Raw genomic sequence first — 16,981 nt, forward strand, 5'->3', positions numbered from 1 at the left:
AAGAAATACACTGGAGATGTAGATCACATCATTTAAAAAAGCCCAGAATCCTAATATCCTAGATGATGACAGGCTGTCAGAAAATTACCCACTTTGCAACAAGATTCTGGATTAATAAAACCAGCAGCAGTAGTAAACCAAAACCAAATGTTAAGAATTCTTATAAAGGACTGATAAAACAAAGCAGGACACATTATGTCACTGTATAAAAGCCTTTCTTAACACAGCACTCAATCCTGGCCCCATATCACCTCAGAAAGCGTGCAACTGAACTGAGAGAGGTGTGGGGAAGGACACAAGCGGGGTGCTCAAAGCAACATAACCACAGCTATAAGGAATGGTTAACAGACAAGAAGCCCTCCCCTAGGAAAAGAAACCTTTGCAAACAAAAATCTATATAACAATGCCTCATTAACAAAGAAAACTATAGGTAACAATTGTTCAAAGTTTCTCACTACAAGAAATGGACTCCATTGGGTAAAATCAGCAAATGAGAATCAAACACGTGCCTGTTGTTCACACAACACATAGGTGAACTTTGGAATTCTTGGCATGGTATGTGAATATTATTATTTAACATAGATTTAAAAAGCTTCTACACAAATTCACAGAGGTCAACTTGATATAGAGAATTTATATCCAAAAAATAAGTTTATTTTCAGTAAAACCCTGGACCACAAATCAGAACACAGTTGGGAAACTATATACCAGGGGAATTACTTTGCCTTGGGAGTCCCCAACTGGCAACAGGCCACTGGACTTGGATACAGTCCCTTTTATGTTATGCACACGAATGTTAAAGAGTCAGTTATCCTTCTTTTGCCATTGCATCCTACAGTGTCTGACTTGTTGACGAGACAACATTATCGGCAGAGCTGTAGTACCTCTTCAGGAAACAGTGCTACAAGAAGAGAACTGGGTTATTGTGTTAGAGCTTAACAAGGAGGGAGACAACAGATGGAAAGGAATCATTTTAACAGACTGTAATTTTAATTCCATATTCAGTTCCTCTGTCACTGTTTCTGAGAGCAACTGTTAGTTCTAACTTTCTGTTCCTCTGCCACTGTTTCTGAGAGCAACTGTTAGTTCTAACTTTCTGTTAAAACGATCTCCTGGGACAAAGACCAAAGATTAAATTATATGTAAGAATCATATACCTTTGTTTTCTACCTGTACGTAGTGCAAACATAGTACAGGAAATCAATTAACAAAAAAGCAGACGAAGAATTACCCTCCCTTACAGAAGAAAAACCAATGACCTTGCACTTGCAATTGAAAGAAATAATTTTTACTGGTAGAGATTAACAACTCTTATAAATATTTCAGAAATTGCATCAAATCCAGATAAAAGGAAAAGAACCCACATTCCATCTTCAATAAGCTTCTTAACAGAGCAAAAGAAATTAGGCCAAAATGGTACAGACAAAGCAAGAGCTCACCAATGAGAACCACCAGAACAGGTTAAATTCATGCAACAGTTTTTATACTTTTATACTTGAATCAAAGACCTATTGTTTGCTATTCCATTTCAAACATGTTCAGCAGAATTCCTGACATTCCTTGTCAGTCAATGTGACCGAAACCAAAAACAGTCAGTCTTGCAATAGGTAATAACTGGCATGTGACCAAGTTTCATCCTACAAAGGGACAACATTTCTTAGTTCAAATTTCCCTTTCCGGCCGGTAGCCAGGCAAACAATACTGAGCACACGTTACTTAGCAGCTGGGCAGTAAAAATGCTCAGCATAGCTGAGTAGCACTCTGTAAAAGCTTACCTTGGAGTAGCCTAGCAACCTTTACTATAGCATCCTTCTGCCTCTTCCATAGCTTCCTGGCCCTTGCTGTCGGCTAACCTGGGAGAAGTCATTTTACAATCACCAGTTCACCCTGTTTACTTGGCACTCCCCTTGTTTCTTTTTCAAACCCTTTAAATTGTCTTTTCTGGCTCCAATATATATGCAATGTTAAGCTGGGCAAGAGCCAGTTTAGCACTTTTGGGTTTACTTCAATATTTTTCAGACTTTTTATTTTCCACAAAGACTGAAGTTCATACTTACATTAGAGCTTTGCTCCTGGCAAGCACAGCCCAAAATACTTAGATATACAAAGACTATTTGAAAACAAGACCCACCAAAACCCACAGATTGTATTAGGGATGCAGAAATGCAGGAAAATCCTATGTCCTTACTTATTTACATGTAAGTAGGACATAGGGTAAGGATATTGATGTAACACCTTACTTATTTTTACATAAGCAAAACCAGATACTATGTTTCTGAATATTCAAAATCAAAGCAGATTAAGTTTGGTCCAAGAAAACTACTTTGCATCAAACTAATGTAAAACTTCTCATGGGATCATTACCCAAACATTCCATGTACTACAGCCAGAAATAAAACAATGACCAAGCAGTTTAAGGTTGCATATGATTTCTACCAGCAACACCATTTTCAACTAAATTCTGAGTTAGTACATCTCTCTTTGTGACTCTGCCTTTCTGCAATGAGATCAAGGGGAAAGCAAATTTATTAACATCATAGAGGAGAGGCTTGGGTGCCATATAACGGGTACTCCTTGAATATAAGAGACAGGCATGCCTAGAAACATTTACAGCTGGGCAACAAAGAGATGCTATTTTCAATAATTCCTGAAATATAAATCAACAAATTAAAGATAAAAGCCAGTTAAATCTGAGAGAAAAATGAAAGCCTACAAATGCTATGCAGTAAACTGGTATTAAAAGTGGTAGATATCATAGAATGATAAAGAGTGGAAAAAGTCTCCAAGACCATCAAGTCCAACCTTTGACCAAACAGCACCATGTCAATTAAACCATAGCACTAAGTGCCACTTCCATTTATTTCTGGAACATTTGCAGGGATGGTGACTTCACCACCTCCCTGGGCAGCACAGTCAGAAGGCAGTGCCCACTCTAAGAAAGAACAGACCATCATACTAAAAAATACGCAAAGTTGCATAAGATCAGTTGTAAAATCTATAGCTAAAGAAGAGATGAAGGAAGAAGAAAAGGTTGGCTGTTCTGGCTAACAGAAGGAAAACCAGCAAGCTACATGTAGCTGCGCAAGTAGTTAATGCAATTCTAAAAGGCACTAAAAAACAGTTTGTTTAGTAGGAACAGGGACGTATCAATAGAATTTTACAAAGCATAACACCTCATATGAAATACCGAATGATTAAACCTGAACATACGTGTCCAATAACAGGAACTGAAGCAGACATAGAAAATAGAATAGTTAGGATCTAGTAATGTCTTTTATTTAGATAAAATCAGAAGAGCTTGTCCTTTTTGCTAGGCTAAACAAAGGTTTAGAGAAGCAATGAAAACAGAAGTTACCCATACCTAGAAACAGAATGCAGATCTACAGCACTTAAGGTGCTCTTAACAACAAAATATTTTCCTAGGTGCTCCGGCTGGTCTGTCTTACAGGCACACTTGTAGTTAAACTCCATTCTACATCTGGAGCTACCAGGGTGGGGAATTTTACTGCCTCTTTTCCCCCATCCCCCTTTCAGCCCTTCTCTGCAGTGTAAAGCACAGTTTAGCCCTCAAAAAAGTCACAAGAGCCAACATACATTCCTGTTAAACCTAATGGTTCCTGAAATAGTAGTGCCATTAATCTTTCTTGCTTTCTGCACTATCATTGCTACAGCTGGAATATTTTTCTACTGATCTTACAGCACAATGCAAATATTTCATGGTGTAACAGTATGCAGATAAGATGTTCTGCACACTTTTAGGAACTAAAATGTAACACTTGCCCAAGACTGCAACGGAGCCAACCAGTACTTCCCAAGTCTGTGTTCCTCTAATTAGAACAGAACCAGCAACAACTCTTTGCCACACTACAACTGTTTCCACACAAGATGTTCTTAGCAAGAAAGGCACAGAATTTAGGCTCAAAAAGGAGGAACAGGTCCCAGTAAAATCCCCATCAATCCCCAGTTGCCACTCCTTTTCCTGTGCCATTCCCATCCCATCACTCCCATCTCCAAACTCTCCACTCAGACAGTAAAGCTTTCTTTGAGGTGAGCAAAAGGTGAGATATGCATAAAGTGGCAGACCAAGTGTGGCCAGAGTTGAACAAGAACTGCAGTCTCTGTTCTTGTGAGCTTGGGTTGAATTTTTATTGGGGAAAAGGAAAAATTAAGCAAGAGCCTACATATGGACAGATAAGCCAGAAATAATAGAACAGAGCACATTTAGACAAATCAGATCCCTGGGGGTGTACATCTGCCAAACTCAGACAGGTACAGAATGATACCCCCAGTGCTACTTTCAAGACTAAGCTGAAAGCCTAGAGAAGAACCAGAAGCATTCATTTAAATTGTAAACACTTTGTTTAAAGCATCATTCTAAAGAAAAGGATCACGTTCCTGCCTCAGCTTCTCTCCTTTTTATTTCTTAAAATTCATGTAACTTAAGAAACAGTATTTACAGCAAGCCTGAGGGAGGCCTGGACAGACATTTTAGTCGGCAGCACACCTAGGAAACCGCTACCTAGAACTAAGCTCTTCCATGCTACTCTTTTAATGCAGGTTATTTCCTACGGTCTTAGTTTTGTTTTGGTTTCTAAGTACCTATAGATTGTATTTCTCCAACCTTATCTAGCCAAAGTCCCCATTTAAGACAACACTTCATTTGAATTTTTTTTAAGTCCAAAGACTTCATACCGTTAAAATCAGTTTTATTGCATGAACAATGTATTCCAGTGTTTTCAGGTGACTTTTTTCAGTTACCAGCCATATGAAATCATTAAGTAAAAGAGGTATTCTGAGAAGCCAAGGAAGAGGACTGAAAACCTTTTAATTAGTTTAGATGTACTGAATTCAAACTATCTTCTAATGCTTAAACTTAAAAAAAATCATCCTGAAATACTGAAGTCCATTCTGTCCCTCCCATCATCTTTATACTTTCTATTATACCCTCTTTATATTATCTATTTTGTTAGTACTAAAAATTAAACATTAAGCAACCTTATTTTCCCAAGTTAGTCAATTGCTACAACCATGTCTTGCTACTTTATCTGCAGTTTGCTAAATATGTGACTATCACGGTTTCGCAAATATAAGCTATTTAATACCACAGCTATTTAAGTTACTGTGATTATAGGTAAGAATGCCTACATATCCACTGCATTTGCCACCACTGATAAAGTCATTCTTAGAGAATACTGTAGAGGAAAGAAAGTTGTTATGCTATATAACTCTACTTGCAAACAGAGATTGTCCAGACAATGCTGCTACTGTCTCTGTTCCCCCCGCACCCAGGCAGTACCCTCTCCAACTGTTTGCAAGCAAATCTGGTTCCTGTTAATTCACTAAATCAACATGCAACAAAACCAGCAGGGTGACCCTGCATCTTTACCTGGAGACTAGCAGGCAGAAAAAAATCTTATTAAATGCTGTATATTCAGTTAATGAAACACAGTACCTTGTCCATATTAAGAGACCCACCTCCCATCATTTGGAACTGTTATTTGGATCCAATTGTAATTGGAAATTAAAATTTCAACATTGCTTAGAGAAGCCATGTCCTGGTTTTATTAAACTGTAGATTAAGCATCACAGTGAAGAAATTAAGTGTGTGAACCACAAATTAATTATCACAGTGAAAACGTTAACTGATCAGAACTCTTCTGTATGTACAAAAGATGATGCTTCTGCCTATACAGCACCGCATCTTAAATATCTTCCTTTTCTCCTGTGGGTTCCCAGGATGGGTTCTGTTATCTGTGTTGCTAGCGTGTGTCAGATTGTGATGGTCTCACTGGATTAAGTTCAGAGGTCACCATCAGCAAGGGAATTTTATCCTTTAAACACTGATTACATATGCAGGAGACTTTTTTATTCTACGGATACCGTGTTCCTCTATTATCTATGTCTCTTTACAGCAGGCACATAACCAGTTCTTAATTTTCACACTTAACTGAAAGGAACAGCTTGTTCTTAAATGCATTTGTCTAAAAACATCCAGCTTTAAAAAAAATGCAAAATCCAACAACTCAAAAAATGTACCTCACAGGAGCCAACACATACTGAAAAAAAAAAAAAAAAAAAAAAAAAAAAAAAAAAAAAAAAAAAAATTCCTGAACAAAGTGTTCCCAATTGGAAAGCCAAAACAAGATGAGACTTGACACAAAAAGTCCTTGACAGCATGAATTGACAAATACACAGCAACCTTGTAAGAAAAGCACATCCCATAGCAGGACATGTGACATAAGAAAAGCACCCAAGGATGAGAACGACTGGGAGTCACTTGCCTGCCTGGAGAAAATGGAGGAAGAAGGAAAGAGAGGAAAAGGGACAAGAGATTTCAACAGCTTCAACACACCTTGCATCACCATTTTTTGCTTCCCCTTCACTTCTTTAATAACTATTATTAAAGCAACTTTGGGCAAATGGAAACTTGAGAGAAAGAAGCAGTTTTAACAAGTTTTTGGCACAGACTACAGATGCTGTAAGTTACTTTACTGCATGCCATTTGTGCTTCACTTTCTCTTCAGATAGGTCTGTAATGCAAAACAGAAATTTCTATTGTGCTGTAAGAGGAAGTACTAGAGGTAACAAGCACTTATAATTAGACATTCAAATAATCATAATTTAAACACCAGATCAGCAGTTAATTTTGAAAAATGTAGGATTTGGATATTACATCAGCAAAAAATCAAAAGCAGACTGGACACTAAACATTCTCAAGTCCTCTTTAATAAAATATTAAACTTAGCTCTCCTATTTAAATACTAAATTTAAGAAAACTACCTCACTAAAGCAATTCCTCCATAATTCCACAATTACATGAAAATCAGTCAATACTGAAACTTAGCTTTAAAACTCAAAACACTCAGTTGTGTGGTATCTACCAAGGAACTTCACCGCTTATTTGAAACAGCAATTACTTTCTTTTAAGTTCTTCCTTTGCTTGCTATTTTTAAAAGGCAGTCCTGAAGAAAAAAAAAAAAAACAAAATAGAAATTAAAAAAAAACCACTGACCAAAACAGAGGCAGACAAGAAGGGTAACAGTTAGGTGGTGAATTACTGACTAAGATAATCTTCTAGTTTCAAACTCTGCAGAATAAAGTGGCTGTGAATCTATTCCTTAAAGAACATCATCTTTGTTATGAAAGTGATTTCTTTTTTTAAGGAACTTCCTCCTATTCTTAAGAAAACCAAAATACAAGGCAAACTAAAGCTATTCTGTTCAAACTGCATAAGAAGTCTTTGTCAATATATAATACATCAGCTACAGTTTCCTCCAAGAGAAACTTTGAGAAAACATATTAATTTCCTCCCTAACCCAAATTTAAGACCTGACCATTCCCTAAATCAATATATGTCATACAACATACAGAATTTACCAGGCAACGACGATGAGGTTTATAATTTCACAAATGGCATCCAGGGGCAAGAGCTGACAGAGGTTACCTTTCTTCAGAACTAACAACTTAACTTATCTATCATTAGTCAAATCACCTTTTCAATATCTAGTTTTAAAGCCACGAATATTTCATTTGAATTTGGCTTGGATTTATAGATATTTTTTTGAAGTAAACAGAACGTGACTCTATGCAGTTTGATATTTCAAGCTAATCAGAAGAATACACAGCTTCTGAGTACACGGAAGTATTTACATAGTTGGCATACTTTTCCTGATCATAACATATTACTCTCAGCAATTACGAACTTCCTTGTTGTTTTATGTTTTGTGATCTATCTCAAGGTGCATTTAATGCGCTGAAATTAGAATATTTAATACAAAAAAAGGTCACATCAAAATGAAATAAAGTTTAATAAAAATACATAGATGCATACCTAAAAAACTAAAAAGACATTCTACTTTTAAAGGTGACTTATCAGCAAAGCTTAAGTACAGAGGTGTAGGCTGATGTCACAACCAAGACGGTAAGAGCCTGCTGCCACTGAAATACTTACCTTAACCTCCTCTTCATTTATACTCCCTCACCCTCTACAGCTTTTCCCCCCCTGACTGAGTCTAGCAACTGGGTAGTCTTGGGGGACTCACCCAGCCAGCCAGCTCAGCAGAATATGAAGCCTGCAAATAAACCAGCTTAGAGTAGCTTCCTGCTGGATCTCTCAGAAGATTTAACCTGACCTACTGACCACACAGGCAGGGACAGAGATGTTTAGATTCTGCTGACAGGTGGGAGAGGGGAGAAGCTGCCTGGAGGTGGGTGGGGAAGCCTCCTCATGCAGCTACAGCTGCTCAAGGAAGCCACACGTCACCTGTTGCAACAAGTGGGAAGTCAAGCAACATTTCGGAAATAGGTCAACCCTTTTACATCTAGTTTTAGTCAGAGATTTAAAGATAGGATCCAGCTTTGCTACGTTTTTTTTCCATTATAAAATTACCTTTGACAAAATTTACTACTGAAAAGATCCCATTAAATAAATTGAAGACAAAAAAATTTCCTGGTCCCTTTGAAGATGCCAACAGCTAAGAATCCAAATTCTGGCTGTAGATACTTAGTCAGGTTTAGTCATTAAGCTCCTTTAGAATCTCATCGGCTAACAGGAAACTCCTTTAACATAATTTCTATTAGGAATGTTAATAAGTTACACTTTATAAAGAATTTTTAGGCTGTCAGTTTCTTTTATAAAGAATATTTGAAAGAGCCTTACTGTTCTAACAAAAAAAACCTGCCAAGCAACCTGTTTCCAAACAAAGCAGAAAAAACCCAGAGAATTTTTAAGCCCACTTTTTTTTTTTAAATACAAAACTTGGGAGGAAAAAAATCCCATCAAAATATATTCTGTGGGGTAGGATTCCTGCATTCCACCCTTGAAGTTTCTTCAGAAGCCTCTCAGGACTGTGCATTTTCAAGAACTCTAATCTTCAATAGCAAAGCAAAAAAACTCTTATTTTGAAGTGAGAACTCTGCAAACTTGACAGTGCTATCTTTCTCTTGAGAAAATGAAAGGGAAAACTGCTTGTTTGACTCAATAATTAGTGTAACATTAACCAATGAATTAAAAAGTACATTTTTTTTCTACATAATACAGGAGGAAATAAAAGCAATTAGTTTCAGGAATAACAGCAGCATCTAATCCTAATAGAAAAGAAAATCACAAAACTGTCTAAACATTTATAACTAAAATATAATCAGTTCCAAGGGTTAACTTGTCCTATAATGAACCACAGCAATGAAGCATTTACTCCTACATTTTTGAGAGGGAGGGCCGACTTATCAGCTCTGAGTTAATAGCACACCTGCCAAAACACAGATTTTAGTCACTATGAAGAGAACAAAGCATGATTATGTAGCCAACACTGGCATGTCTAGGGCTGATTCAACTGGAGCTATGACCCCACACACACACACACACAAAAAGGTTAAAGTTGGCAGGAACCTCCAAGAAGGAAGAATACTTCTGTGGTGACATTATCCAAATATGTAATTTTTCCAATTTACCATACTTAATCCATGAATTTAATATGCAGTAAGTGGGTTAAAATTTAAACATCCACTTACTTTCAGTGACTGGATTGATGTAGGCTCTTAGTAACATGGTCAAGCAAAGTAAAAATGATGAAATGTACTTTTAAGATGTCAGTCCAGGAATATACATTACACCCGTTGCTATTTTTGTACTGCGACTATAGACAGCCAAGTCATTTGATATTTATCTGTTTGTACCTATATATAATCTGTATTTACGTTTACTTCATAAGCCCTAATTTTGCTTCTAATAAACAAAACAATCCCAAAGCTAAAAAAAAAAAAAAAAAAGAAAAATCCCTGCATTTTTAGAAGCATTATTACTGAAAGTCATTGAAGAGAATTTCAATGCCTTAAATTTTAACAAACAATCAGAAATAAAATTCAAGGTCAGAAATTACCCTACCCTGCAACCATTCCTTGCAAATGTTTATCGTACAAGGTCAGCCTGTTTCAGAACTTGAAACACTGAAGCAAGTTTAGAAGTCCATACTCAGCGCTAAGGAAACTTACAGACTGCAAACAAAAAGCCATTCTCTTCTAAGGTCAAAGAAACCACGAAACAGAATTCAACATCCAAATACAGTTCAGTGATGTGTTACTCCTCTATTCTTTTGAGGCTGCAGAACATAACTTTTTCATGGAACTTTTAATATTTGCTAAGAGGGTCCAAAGACATGCCCTGTCCCAGCAGTTCCAATGGGGATGGGGGAATAATTTGTAACTGAAAACTCAGTTATATCTCATTTTTTTCTAATGCTTGGATAACACTACCAATGTCTAAATCCCAACCACACTTTGAAGTCTGTTTATTTAAGTACAATACCTCATTTAACAAGTCTTACAGTCAGCAGTTAAACTTATTTTTCACTGTTTAGGGGAATGAACAAAATTGTGTAAGTATTTTAACAGCTAATGGGAGGTGTTTAGCTGTCTTTCTATTGACCTTTATGGAAATGGGTTGCTTGCTCAGTGCAATTTTCAGAAACAGGAAGGTATGTGAACATATCCCTGCGGTACTAGCTTTTAAAAAAAAAAACCAAAAACTTTTAGCCAAGTAATGCTTGAAGCCTTCTTTAATATACAAACATTAAAAACACTCTTATCCGTAGTCCTACACTTCAATTTACAATGCTACCCCAAAGCAGAACTCCTTATCATCAAAAACAGTGAGCAAACACGACATACAGACTAGAATGTTACTCCCCACATTCTCCATGAAGAGATCACCAGAAACCTTGGTGCAAATGAACCTCCTGCAGAAACCTGCTAGGAAGGAGTATAACACAAAGCAGAAAAAAAAACAAGAACCAAAAAAACCTCCCAATCTTCCAACTGTTGTAAACCAGATCACTTGGTGTTTTACAATGACAGAACAAAGAGAGAAGAAAGACATGAAAAGCCAAGTTAAATCCAGAGAAAGATCAAAGTAATATTATTCTTAACTTAATAATCCTACCTGTTAGAGATGCAGTCTCAACACTAAATAAGAAACAACTCTCTACAGCTGTCAGATGGACATAGTTGGGGAAACATTAAAATGAGTCTGTATTAAAAATGAGTTATAAATAGGGGTGTTAAAAGTTCATGGGGTTTTAATTAATCAAATTACATATAGCTAGTGTTTCAGCCTAGAGTCTTGTTTTCAGCATTAAGCACTTCATGTAAATATACTTCAGCCTTCTTAAGTTTGAGGGACTTTGTTCTAAATTAATGAGCAATTTTTTCCACCTGTTAATGTCCAGACTTGAGACACAGAAAAACATCAAACAGAAGCAAATATAGATGACAGTAACTGAGGTGAAATAAATGGCTACTGCAGTTAAGTCTTCATCTACAAATAAAGTAACTACTGGATGTTATTCCTCCTCTGAAAGCTTAGACTGTACAAATACTGCATTACAGAGCAGTTCACAAAATTTCATTTGACGGATAGTGTATTAAAATCATAAGGTTCCTGAATATTATGTTAAAATGCTGAAACACATCCTTCAACTGGAAATTAGGCCTCCACAACATTTTAACACTATAGTTATTAAGTTATTTCTATGGTAGATTGAGACAACTGCAGCAATCAGTCACTCAAAATTGTTCTCTCTTGAATTCCAGCATCTTTCTGAACATGAAATATACAACATATTTATATGCAACAAATAAACATATCAAGTGACTATTAAAACAGGTGTAACACATAGCATTGCCTTTGATGAACCGGAAAAAGATAACACTCTAGCTCAAGGCTGCTAAGCATTTCATGCTCCCACAGAATCCAGCTAACCTTCAGGGCCTCTCAAAAAACAGAATCCCTATCTGCATAGTCCGAGCACACATCAAATAATGAAAAAAATTACTGGGAGCAATGTTTTACACAGAACTCCTCCATGCGACATAAGGACATTCAAAAGAAAAACTTACTGGAATTCAATGGCACTTTAAGTAGATCATAACCTTCAAAACAGGTGTTGTTTCCCAAATTAATGAAATTTTGCAATCCTACCAATGTTTGCACGAAGGCAGTTTGATTTTGGTTTTCTGTGTTTTTTTTAAAGAATACTTAGCCAACAAGGTTAAAAAAACCAGAGCTCCTTTCTACTTATACACTTCTGGATGCTTCAGGATGTGTGACCAGTTCTTAATGTAATGCAGCAGCATTATCTTCACAGCAAAGCACAAGGCAGGGCTACTGCCTCTCAGAGATGGGACAGGAAACTGGTATACCTGGCACAATTTCTAGCTTTATGAGATTTTAAGTAATTAAGAACAGTGTAAAGTGTTTAAGTACTGTGACTTCCTATATGAAGACAACATGGAAAACTACAGCATACAGATTTTAAACTGCTAAATAACTTCTGGCCCGCTATTTTATCTGACTGACATTTATCAAAGTGATACCACATTCTCGAAGACATGGTTCCTGCGGGTTTTATGAAAGCCAGTTGCCTTATGGCAGAGGAAATTCAGTTAGTTCGGCCAGAAAAAACATCTACTCCCCTCCAGACCTCAGAGACACCAGCCACAAGGAGCTTAGCAGCTAGCCAGACAATACAAGCAGTGTCAAACCAATTACAGCATATGCAGCCTGCTACAGGAGGTGCAGGAGTCACTCAGCACTGGAGATGGGCACTTTGGGACAGCCAGGCTTAGCCCACCAGGGACACTGGAGGCATGGAAGCCTATATGAGAGTGTAAGTTCCACAAATGGGAGCGCCAGGAGGAAGAGACTGAGATGCAGAATACATACCCACAGAACATCAGGTTTTTTAGTTTTGTTACACCACAGTAGGTGAGCAGTAACTGGCACAGTGCTACTGACAGAAAAAACTCGAAGTTTCACTGCCATTAGTGGGCATCTTGGAACTTCATTTTCAAAGGAAGTTACACTGAAGCTCAAATCTACTGAAAAGCCATTTCTCTTCTCTCTCAAAACCACCAAAGACAATTGTAATATAATTTAATTTTGAATTCTCTTGGTAGCTGTACAAGATTCTGAATTTCAAACATCTAATAACACACAAGTAATTCTTACAGCTCTACTTGTGATGTGAACAAGTCTCACCTTTTCGAAACACTTAAGAGACAAATTATGCACCCTAGTGATTTCAGAATATGTAAAATCAGTTCAGAAGATGGCTTAACTCTAGTTTCTTACTCTTCCTCTTCCTGAACAGCTAGCCTAAAGTCGCTAGGCAGAGAAGTTAGAGAGAAAGCAGGTTTTATGAATTCTGGAGAACATCTCCATCTTATTTTAAAGGTGTTTAATAGCATAACTTGAGCAATTCTGCTGCAAATAACCTGTAAAAGCAAAGAACCAGAGATAATTTGTTCTTGCTTTTTCAAACTCCAGGACACCTTGGCTCATCAAACACAAGTGATTCAACAGTTCCGTCAAAACACATCACACTTCCTTTTAAGGTTTTAAAGTCAAATGACTCCTATTCTCAGACTGCTTCTCATGAGACTAGTTTGAAGAACATCACATTACAGTGGATTGTCCTCTTGTATGTTTGATTCCTTCAGATTCCAAGTAGTTCCCATCAGCGTTGTCACTTCCATGGTCTTATTCAACAATCCTTGAAACTCAAGCTGGCCTTGACAATTCCAAAAAGCAGTATAAACTCAACGCCCTTCACAGAGCTGAGGGCTGCAAAGGACCCTGGGATGTTGCAGGAGCTGGTGAAAGCCATATCAAACTGAACCCTACTGGCATATCCATCCATGACAAGAGAGCACAGAGCACTTTATCAGTACTGTGTTAGTACACTTAATCTACACATAATCAACTCTGTAATCATAGATAGGTCTATGCCATAAGCAAGATATTCTGAACTTATTGCAATGCTTCCTAGGAGTACACAAGGTTGCTGCACTAGAGATAAGGTGCATTTTTTTAAAGGCAGACGTAGTGCACTGTGGATACTAAAAAGCTAGGACCAGAGGAATTTTCCAGCTGCTGAAGCATTTTGTGAAGTTTTCCCTTCTCATGAAAGCTAGCTGAAAAGAGTGTAGAGATTTTTGTAAACTAATTCTCTATCTCTGCACCTGGGATTTGTTTTCCAAGTCTTGTTTTGATATATGGGAAAAATATTTTGAATGGGTGTTAAGAGAACCTCAGCCAATCCTTCTAAGGGCTGGCTGGTCAAAGGACCAATGACCTCCTGCCACCCTTTCATACAAAGGTATATAACCTGTTTGTAATTAATAAAATAATTCCATTTCTCCCTGAACTTGGACTTGTGTCGTTTCTCGCCGGTTCTCAGTATGACAGCAACAGTGCACAGTCTGAAATCAACCCCAGAACCACAAACCTTTTTTCTCTACACTCGACTTCAGAAAGTGAAAATGTGGCATACTCTAGCCAAACATATTACTAGCTTTCTTCAGGATAGAATAATCAGGGGAGGCTGTGCTGAGCCCTTACACAACCACAGGTTTTGTAACTAATGGGGTGTCCTTGCCCTGAAGCAAGAAATTTGATTCCCTCAGAGCAAAAAAGTTGCCCTTCCAAAGAGTCAGAAAAACAGCTGAGATGTGGTAAAAAGACACATAACTATTACTGTCTAGTCTTGTAGATGAACTTCTGTCTTTTATTTCCAGTGAAACTTAAATTTTTCTCATAGTCAGCTGGCACACTTAATCAAGACTAAGTTCCTACTCAGAAGACAGTTAGGAATATTCAAGTATTTTCACAATTTTTAAGACATCTCCTTTTCAGTTAAAGCATCAATTAATTCAGAATTCCTTGACTAACAACGATGGCTTGAAAAAAATCAAATTTTCTTCCGAAATTTTTACTCAGATTTTAGATTAGGTAAAATTCACCTTTCCTTAATTTTAATTAATTTTAATTTTAAATTAAATTTTAAATTAATTTTAAAAAATTAAATAATTAAAAAATCCTTAATTTTAGATTGTGTCCTTAATCTATAAAGTATATTGAGGAACATAAGAACTGCTTATGAGAAGTTATCCTCAAAACAGGCCATGATCTTTGTCAGAGAAACTTCATACCACCTCAGCCACACAAGGTTTTATCAAGTACCCACAATTCGTAAATCAACAGTAGAGACCATGGTTACTATGTTACATTTTATCACGCATATCTAAAGCTAAACCCTGTTCTTTACACCTTTATTTTGTCGATTTCTGAAAAACCTGTAAATATTAAGTTTATTTTACATGGACTCCAAAACTGAAGGAACTCTCTCTGCTGTTACCAAAACTCATGAGGAGTTACACTTTACTTCTTTGTTCAGCCCTCACAACCAACTTTGTTAAATTTTTCTTTCCAATATGGAAAACATTTGTACACCTATTAATTTCCCTTACTCTGGCAGAAACACAAACATTTTCCCACCTCCTAAAAGGAGCACAGTGAAACAAGAGCATTCAAGCCTAGATACTGCTGTTAATAAAAGCTAGCTGCTCTCATGGCTCTCCTGTTTGTGGCACTTTCTCTCCAGTCCTGTCAATATGGCATCAGCAAAACCACACTAGATCTGCTATAGAGATCCCAACTCCATAAAACTGCATGGAGAGAAGTAACATGCTTTGAGATGCTTGCCATTGTCTGCCAACCACAAGCCCAGACACATACCCTTTCTGGATCAAATACACTTGTAGAAGGGGCTCCCTTCCCTTGGCTGGAAAAATTAGTTCCTGCCTGCTTGCTAGGGAAGTAGCTTGAGAAGCATTCCCTACCACACTGTGTTAAGGGCAGTCATTTTTCTAATTTATTGTCTGAGGAAGAAAAAACATCCTTCTTAACAAAAATAACTAAGCTAGCACAAAACTGGTACATTCATATATTACCTAGAGCTGCTTAAGGGAGAGCACTGAACCACCACCAGTAGCAGTGCCTGGAAAGCAGCGACGAGCAGGTGAGGAATGGGTGCTACCAGACCCCTGTCTGGAGCCACAGCCACTGCAGAACTGTTACTATCCACGCCAAGCTAGTTGCTCAGTCAACCCTGGCAGCATTCCACTCCCACTGTGAAAGACTGCAAAAGACTACAGGAAAAGAATGAAGTGAAATCTTCGATGAATGGATGAGTTGACAGAACAAGGGATACTGCCATGACTTGCAGTCATTTTAAATTTATGTTGTTGAACAACATGAATGGTACCACCAGTGCACCACTGTCTTCTAACATTAACATTTAGTCAGATGATCAAGAGACATAATTCTATTTAGAATATTCAATGCTGTCTTCAAAGTTTGCTAAAATTAAGGAATACAGGTGAGAGATCTAACTAGGTCAAGTTAAGTGCAGCTGCAACAGGAATTAGCAATGAAAGCAGCGAACAGGCACATATGCTGAGGTTATAATCAGAAGTACACTTTTGAAATGCTCTGCCACTATCCATATACAAAAAGATGATAATGGTAAACAGTTCTTAGTAGTACCCAACTCAGCTCCCAGTGTCATGCTAAACCATAGGGTTACGAATTTATTTCAGACACAAACTTTGCCACTGTCACTTAGCATGCCGCTAGCATACAGCGGCCCACTCTAAGGAGAGCCACTAAATACTCAAGGTGCAGCAGCTCACTCCGAACACAGCAGCAAACTAAGCGGAGACAAGCTGCCTACAGACCACTTGCTAGAAATTAAGGTGTTGGCCATGATGCTAAAGGTCCAAGGGTTCATCGTCTGTGCTACAAACAGAACCACAAACACAGCTGAGCTAGGTCCTTTCTTTATCAAATAAACAGTGAAAGTATTCTCAGAACAGTCAGTCCCATGACTGAGCCTTGTCTTAACAGCCCATGCATGGTGACCTTCAAGACATACAGCCTCTTAAACAAAGTGCTTCAAACCTGAATGAAGCTTTTTTATTTCTACTGGACTATTTAAGGACTCCTAAGCGGAAAAAAAAATAGACTAACATATTGCTGCACTTTTGGCATATTCAGAAGAAAAAGGAAAGAGCTGAAATGGTTTCAGATATTTATGGAAACACACAGAATTCCACTTTCAGGTCATCAGTTCAAAACACAACTATG

The 16,981-nt window shown here is 37.4% G+C and overlaps 1 protein-coding gene across 4 annotated transcripts in view; it reads right to left on the minus strand.

Moving 5' to 3' along the window:
- The window catches only part of MAP3K21 (mitogen-activated protein kinase kinase kinase 21), a 41,801-nt gene that overhangs the window by 23,283 nt on the left and 1,537 nt on the right, over positions 1-16,981 (minus strand). The window contains exon 1 of one of the 4 annotated variants that reach the window (XM_032102298.1): positions 15,787-15,884. The exons of the other annotated variants lie outside the window; for them this stretch is intronic. The gene's annotated coding sequence lies outside the window, so the exon portion shown is untranslated. Of the gene's footprint in view, positions 1-15,786; positions 15,885-16,981 lie in introns of those variants that run through there. 4 annotated transcript variants of the gene reach the window in all.

This window comes from Corvus moneduloides, chromosome 3 (assembly GCF_009650955.1).
Source record: "Corvus moneduloides isolate bCorMon1 chromosome 3, bCorMon1.pri, whole genome shotgun sequence".
In the NCBI taxonomy this organism is placed as follows: domain Eukaryota; kingdom Metazoa; phylum Chordata; class Aves; order Passeriformes; family Corvidae; genus Corvus; species Corvus moneduloides.